This window comes from Octodon degus, unplaced genomic scaffold (genome assembly GCF_000260255.1).
Source record: "Octodon degus isolate 3935 unplaced genomic scaffold, OctDeg1.0 scaffold00106, whole genome shotgun sequence".
NCBI lineage: Eukaryota > Metazoa > Chordata > Mammalia > Rodentia > Octodontidae > Octodon > Octodon degus.
The window spans coordinates 8,098,977-8,107,113 of record NW_004524682.1 but is presented as its reverse complement, the minus strand read 5'-3'; positions in this window follow the sequence as shown (position 1 = coordinate 8,107,113).

Sequence of the window (8,137 nt, the reverse complement as noted above, 5' to 3'; positions counted from 1 at the left end):
GATACATGCACATTTTCTAAGACTTTCTACCTTCAGCTGATTGAAGGGTGAACAAGGACTGAGAGCAAAAGGAAGTAGAGTTTACTTTTTTTCTTCCCGTGTGAGGATTTTCAACATAAGTGGTTGAGTAATGAAGGGAAGTATCATGAGTAATAAAGGGCATGAAAAGGACATTTGGTCAGTTGTGTTTCTCAACACCACTGCATCCTTTCTTCATTCTAAGCAATGTCTTTTTTAAGAGAATACAAAATGGTGATAATAAAAATATTAGAAATTATATCAAATTGCATTAAAAATAATATGAATTCAGCAGTATTTGTTGTATGGCATAGTGCTGTCTTCAACTTAGTTATTTAGATTGCCAGATATATGCATGCAAAGTTGGGAAAACAAAAAAAAGTTATAAGAAATTAGGATGAAAGAAAAAAAATTAAAAGAAAGTATTAACTTCATCTTTTCATAAGCCAGCAGAAATCCACAGTACATCTATCCAAGTCATCATGCATATATAACATAGATATATTACTCTTGTCCTCTTCCTTGCTCTCCTATACCCTTCATCTCAGCAATTCCTTCCTTTTGAACATATTCATTCCCTTTTCACAGTATCTGCTGTATCTTTCAGATTTTATTTACTCTTTCAGGTTCTTACACTTACAATGTGATGTTTGCACATATGGGTCTGATTTATTTCACTTAAGAGTATAGTTTATAGGGCTGGAGAGATGGCTCAGTGGTCTAAAGCACCTACTTAGAACAAGCTTGGCAAAGCATCAGGGACCGCGGTTCAATCCCCCAGCACCACATGCCAGCCAGCCCCGCCCCCTGGTGGGCTGAGCTGGCCACACACACACACACCACGCTCTCTCTCTCTCTCTCTCTCTCTCTCTCTCTCTCTCAAATAAATAAAAAAAAGAGTATAGTTTATAGTTGCATCCACTTACAATAAAAGCGACAAATTTATCCTTTTTATAGCAGAATAATACTCCATTGTACAAAAATAAAACATCTTCTTTATACATTGCTCAGTTGAAGACCATATGGGTTGTTTCCAAGATTTAGCTCTGACAAAATGTACTGCTTTAAAAAGTTGCATATATATCACTATAGTACAATGTTCTCTGTTCATTGGGAAAAACAACCAGGAGGTGAAGAGTTGGGTTGAATGGGACCTCCAATCCTGATTTGTTGAGAAATCTCTACACTGATTTCCACAGTGGTTGTACCAGTCTCCCACCAACAGTGGAGGGTTCCTCTTTCACCACAGCCCAACCAGCAATTGTTATTTGCTTCTACAAATAATCTTTTCACACCATCTGTGTTGGAAATTTTCTGCTACTGATTCTACAAATAATCTTTTCACACCATTTGTGTTGGCTTCTTCTGTTTCATTGGTACCTATAAGTCTTAAATTTGTTTTCTTTCATTTTGTTTTAATTCTTTTTTCTTTTTGCTTCATCTTGAAGCTTATGAATTGCTATTTTCTGGTTCTTGTTATTTTAAGAGATCTTTCCTTTTAGCTGGAAAGCACAGTTGTATTAAAGGTGTTCCATCATATAGAATTCCCACTATGTATGATTATGGGAGTTCAGAGAGTCACAGTGTGGTATTTATTCTAAGCAAGCAAGATGCTTAGAATAATAACATTTATCCCAAGATGCTTAGAATCACAATCGTTAGCTGTGATGCTCTCTTCAAGGTCCAAAAGTCAGTCTTCTGTTTAGCTCAAAGGGTTTTGCCATTTTTCAGTGGAATTATTAATGTCCTCGATATCTGAATCTTTTTCATGCATTTTATTTTTTCTTATATTGTTCATCCAATGTTTCCATCATTTTTCTATTCTCCTCTATTTTTTACCTATGTCTTTACATGCACTGAACAATCCTTTCATGATTGTTATCATTTCTTTTAGTACCTAAGAAGTTATTTCTGATCTTATTTCTTCTATACCCTGATACAGTTGTTTCTTTACCTCAGTTGCTATTATTTAAGAAATTTCAGGTATGTGACTTATAATTTCTTTGATGTTTTTGTCTCCTGAATTTGTTCTGAGTTTGCTGGAGACTGAAATTGACTTTTACTTTTTCATTTCAGCATTTGAACTTCATCTGAAGTTCCCAGACTTAGAAGTGGTGGGAGAGCTATGGAATGTGGGTCAGTAAGGTTCACATGACAGTGTGGGGGCAGAGTAGAACTCACTAAGGCTCTTGTTATTGATCAGAGGGCCAGCCAATGCTCAGCAAAGCTTCTGCACAGGTGGTACATGTGGGCTGGATTCACCTGGTCTCTGCATCCTCTCAGTGTCTGCCTGGGTCCTCAGACACTGGAATAGAGACCTACCAGATATTCTGCCCCTCCATACTGGTGATGCATATGGGCTGGACCCTTACCTTCCTGGTGTTTGCTTGCATTCTCAGATAGTGGGACAGCATGCAAGCAGATTCACTGAGCCTCTGTGCTGATGGTGCATGTGGGCTGGACTCACCAGGTCTCCATAGCTGCCCAATGTCCACATGAATTCTCAAATGATGGGACAAGGTGCAGCGGATCCCAGAAATTTATGATTAGAATGAAAAGCATCACCTCTTGTACTGTCAGCATCTTACTTGCTTAGAATAAATAACACACTTTGGCTCTCTCTGAACTCCCATAATCGTACATAGTGGAAATTCTATATGATGAAACACCTTGAATACAATGTGAGACTGTAGTAGGAAGAAACAGAAGATACATATATTGGATGCATGTCCTATGGTCACATATTCCATTTTGTCAACAAATACCACAAGTTCTGTAAGAAATTTCAAGATTTCAATCATAGAGCATAAATGAAGAATGGAACCTTTCTGAGATGGTCCTTTGTGATTGTATAGTCAAATACCCTTGAAGGTCATTCTGCACTGAGTATCTGACATTGTAGGCCAACATACTCTTATAGTGGAGATCGATTCATCTTAAAATCATAATATTCAATAATGGAACTTAGAAAAAATGGGGTATACCGATGAATGTCCATTTTGTATCTGTGTATTCAAAGTGGTTAGGATAGATATATAGTTGCATTCTCTTAATGAATAGAATGATTTGTTCTAATGGTGTTTGTAAATAGGATCACAAGTCTGCATCTTGTACAGCAATTAACCACTAAGAAGAATATATGCAGTGTATTATTTGTTGAAACTGTACTTCTGATTGGATTTGAAACTGTCTCATTGCTATCTGTTTATCAATAAAACTTTGAAAAAAAATCATCTCATGACCTGAATCATTAAGATCATTCAACTAATTGCTCTTATGTTGTGTCTGTGATGTGTTATCAATCTTACAGTTATAACTCCTCTGCCTTATGTAAACATTCTCCCAGATACTAAAGAACAATTTATTCACTCAAGTTAAGTTTGTTTTTTGTTTTTGTTTTTGTTTTTTATTTTTTTGGCAGAACCGGAGATAGAACTCAGATCCCTGCATTTGCCAGTCAAGTGCTTATCCTTCAAGTTAAGTTTAATACTATATTTCATTATGGTCACTTTTTGCAGAAGGGTATTTTGAATTGGTTTATAACAACAAAACATCAGAATCTGGTTGCTATTAACACAGTGTCCAAGTCATGTTTTCTGGACCTACATAATGACCAAAGTGGGTAGATTGAAAAAAACAACTTTGTATATTTCTATCCCAGGATTTATCAGATACATAATTTTACTATTTCATGTTTTCAAGGCAATTTTTATTTTAAAATACTTAAATATTTTAAATATAACCTTGTGATTATCAAATTATGTAAGTAATGTGATATACAGAGAGGTTTGGACCAAACATTTAACTTTTTGTTTCATTATTTAATATATGAAACAAAGGAAGGGCCTTTATTGGGCTGTAATTTATATCAGTTGAATTTCAATTTCTAAATACATCATACTGACAAAGTGATAATGACAAGTTTTATAAGTCCTCCATGCTTTACATTCCTCATCTGTAGAATAAGGATCTGAAAATAAATATTCCCTAAGATCCTTTTTACTGATGCATATTTCTACAACGCTATGGTACCTGGAGAATAAAATGAAAGCATATATTCTTATCACCCCAGCTATGAGAGCTGTGAGGAGAACTCTTATTCATTGCAGGCACCAAGAAAGGACCATTCCAATAAAACAAGGTATAAGAGGACTATGTTTTGTTTGGTTTGCTTTGGTTTGGTTTTAGAACAAGATGAAGTGAAGAAGACAGTTCATCCAAAATCTGATTCACATTTATAAATTTAAATTTATGCTATGCTCTAAAAATACTGTATAAAAATAAACTATTACTGTACTAAAACAATACTTTTTAAAATGGAAAACAGGGGCCAGTGAGATAGCTCAGTGGTCTAAAGGGCCTGCTAAGGCAAGCTTAGGCAGCTGCAGGGGACAGCAGTTAGATCCCCAGTACCACATGATTTGCCAGCCTCTCCTTCAGGGTGGGCTGAGAGCCTGCCCCACAAAAAATAAAGAAAAGAAAACATTGCAAGAGACCTCTCACCAGTAATATTTCTGGAATTTCATTACAGTGTAGATGGGATTTTTTCCTGCATATTATTTCTTGAGGGAACTTCTCTATTGGCTCATGTAGTAGTCTTTCTAAATGTTTCAGGCAAGAATGAAAAAAAAAGGACCTAACTCTCCAAATTCTGCATAAGAATTAAAAGAATAACAAAAGCAACTAGCTATAAGCTTCTTACAGTATACAATCAAATTTCTAGACCATTGACATACCTTGCCCTTAAAAACAGAAAAAAAAATGTACCTTGTCTTAGATATTATTTGTAATTCATGTCAATAAAATTGATATTTCATACTTTTAACATACAAAAAAAATATGTGTGACAATTTGCCTCAGAGTAGACATGTCTTCTCCCTTTCTCTAATATTTATTTGGGCTATTAATAGAGTCATTTAACTTCTGCAATCCTCCAACTATTCATTTTAATAGAAAAAGAAGTCCATCAGGTGCTTCAGTTACTCGCAATTGAGTCTAATCCATTAAATATATTACAAAATGTAAAAGACTAGTTTCCATTTTTATTTTCTGTCACTTTGATTTTTTGTTTAATGTTGTAAACATATATCATACTTAGACTTTTATTATTAAAAATGCATTTGTATGACTGGTACTTAGATCCTAAATAAAATACTGCAAGCCACATGTTTATATAGAAGTATACATACAGTGTATGTGTGCATTCTAGAAGGTACTAACATGATGCTGTAACAAACAAAATTTTATTCCCAAAATAATGGCTATTACTTATTAGATGTGGTATATTAAGGTATGTATGTAGATCCAGTCCTAGCCCAGGTCCGGTGAGTGTGTGGGAGAGCTTCCTGCTACCCTGCACCGGCAGCATCTATTACTGGTCCCAGCCGAGGCACAGCTGGGGTGAGACCATCTTCCGCCCCTGTGGGATGCCCCCAACCACTGCAAGCACCTCCCTCACCCCACCCTCCGAGCAGGAATTTCTGCCTCGTTCTGTGAACCCCAAGCCCCAGTCCTAGCCCAGGTCCAGTGAGTGTGTGGGAGAGCTGCCTCTCCACCCTACTCCATCTTATCGGCTCCAGACTCAGCTCAGGCCTGGCATACAGGCCAGGGGTGAAACCTTGCAGCTGCAATCCTTGCAAAGAGTGTAGAGCATAGAACCACCCAACTAGTCCAGGAGTAGAAAATCTTGCCACAGGGGCACAAGAGGTTCACCCTCAAGGGAAGCAGCGGGAAGGAGCTGACCCAAGCCAGACGCAGCTGGATAAGTCCAAACTTTGTAGATCTGCACCTGAACTTCAGTATGTGCTAAGGTTATAACTACAACGAAAATCTACAACAAAGGTCAGAAGACAGTGCTACACAAAATGACGAGAAGGAACAAAATGCAACCTCAGAACCCAAGCCCACACGTAACAACTGCAGAGGACACTAACACAGAAAAAATTGAGAATCACACAGCCGAAAGCAATGAGTCAACGGCTTCTGAAATAAACAAAACGGCTGCAGGAAGGCATAGAGGAACTCAGATTGGAAATAAAAAAAGAAATCCCTCAATTAATAACATCTGCACTAAAGAATCAAATACAGAAACATATGGAGGAAACCCAATGCCCACCCAGAACAAGTGCAGAGGACACTAGCTTGGCTCAAATGCATGAATTAATAACGTCGATAGTAAATAAGTAACAGCAGAAAGATATAGAGGTAATCAGAGTGCAATTATTTTCTGAAATAAAATAAGAATGCTTAGAACTCAGAGCATCTGAAGTAAACAAGCAAGTACAGAAACATAGGGAGGAAACCCAATCTGAAAAAAACACTGCAGTAAAAAAATTTATGACTGCTTCTAAAGAAGACATTGAGAAAAAAATAGGGGAGATTAAAAAAATGATGCATTCCCTGAATGAGCAATACAGGAAAGAAATAGATCACATCAAGCAGAGTCAAAGAGACATAGAGGAAATTAAAATCTGAATCACAAGCTTGCAAAACCGTTTAAGTGAAAGTGAAGAGGGAGTTTCAGATCTTGAAGACGCTGGGGCAGCCAGTGAAAAGGTAAGAAAAGATCTCTTAAAAACAACGAGGATACAGGAAAGAATAATCCATTACATGCAAGATGATGCAAAGATGAACACTGTGAGACTAATAGGCATCAATGAGAAAGAAGGAGTCAATACAAATGACATTAAAAAATATGGGCAGAAGTAATAGCAGAAAACTTCCCAAATATGAGGAAACAATCTGACATTCAGGTAACCGAAGCATACAGAGCATCAACCCAATGAAGAACACACGGAGACATACAATAGTCAAGATCCCAGAAATTCAGTACAAGAATGATATACTGAAAGCCACTACAGAAAAGAAGCAGATCACATTCAAAGGAAAACCCATCAGAATTATGGCCGACTTCTATTCACAGATCATGAAGGCAAGAAAAGCATGGAGCAGAGTACTTCAAGTACTCTATAAAAACAAATTCCATCCCAGACTACCATACTCTGCAAAACTCTCTTTCCAGTTTGATGGAGAAGTGAAATACTTTCATTACAAAGAACAGCTAAAGAATTTCATGATGACAAAGCCAACCCAACACAGGATACTGAGAGATGTTCTAGAGAGGGACCAAAATGATCAGAGGACCACGAATGAGATCAGAAGCAACCAACTAAGTACAACAAGCAATTAAAAACAGGAGAAAAATGGGTAAATGACATGTCAACCATAAGTCAATAAATCTCATTTCTAACCATCAATGTAAATGGACTCAATTCACCAATTAAGAGAAATAGACTGGCACAATGGACTATGAAACAAAATCCAACAATATGCTGTATACAGGAAGCACATTTAACTCATAAAGACATTCATAGGCTGAAAGTCAAAGGATGGAATACAATACTACATGCCCCAGCATCTCAGAAAAAAGCAGGGGTAGCAATCCTGTTCTCAGACTGTCTCATCTTCAAACCAACAATGATCAAGCGAAATAAAGGAGGCCACTATATAGTGGATAGGGGAAAAATTCAAGAGGAAGAGGTAACACTCATAAACATGTATGCACCAAACACGGGAGAACCAAACTATATAAAGCAGATCTTAATGGACATGAAAAATCTAATATTCAATATCAAAATTTTAACAGGAGACCTTAACAGCCCCTTATCTCCAACAGATAGGTCAACCAGACAAAAACTTACCAAAGAAATCACAGAACTGAACCAGAGCTTGAAAAAAATTGACTTGGTGGACACATACAGAGTGTTCCACGCAAACACAGCTGAATACACATTTTTCTCAGCTGCACATGGGTCATTTTCTAAAATAGACCACATACAGGTACATAGCTCATGCTTAAGTATATGCAAGAAAACAGAAAATATCCCATGCACATTATCTGACCACAGTGCAATAAACCGGAAATAAATGACAAAAGAAACCAGAAAAAATCCTTAAATACATGGAAGTTAAATGACACCCTACTCAATCACAAATGAGTCACAGAAGAAATTAAACAAGAAATTCAACAATATCTACAATTTAATGAAAATTCAAGCACAATTTATCGTAAATTAGGGGATACGATGAAAGCAGTTCTCAGAGGGAAATTCATAGCTGT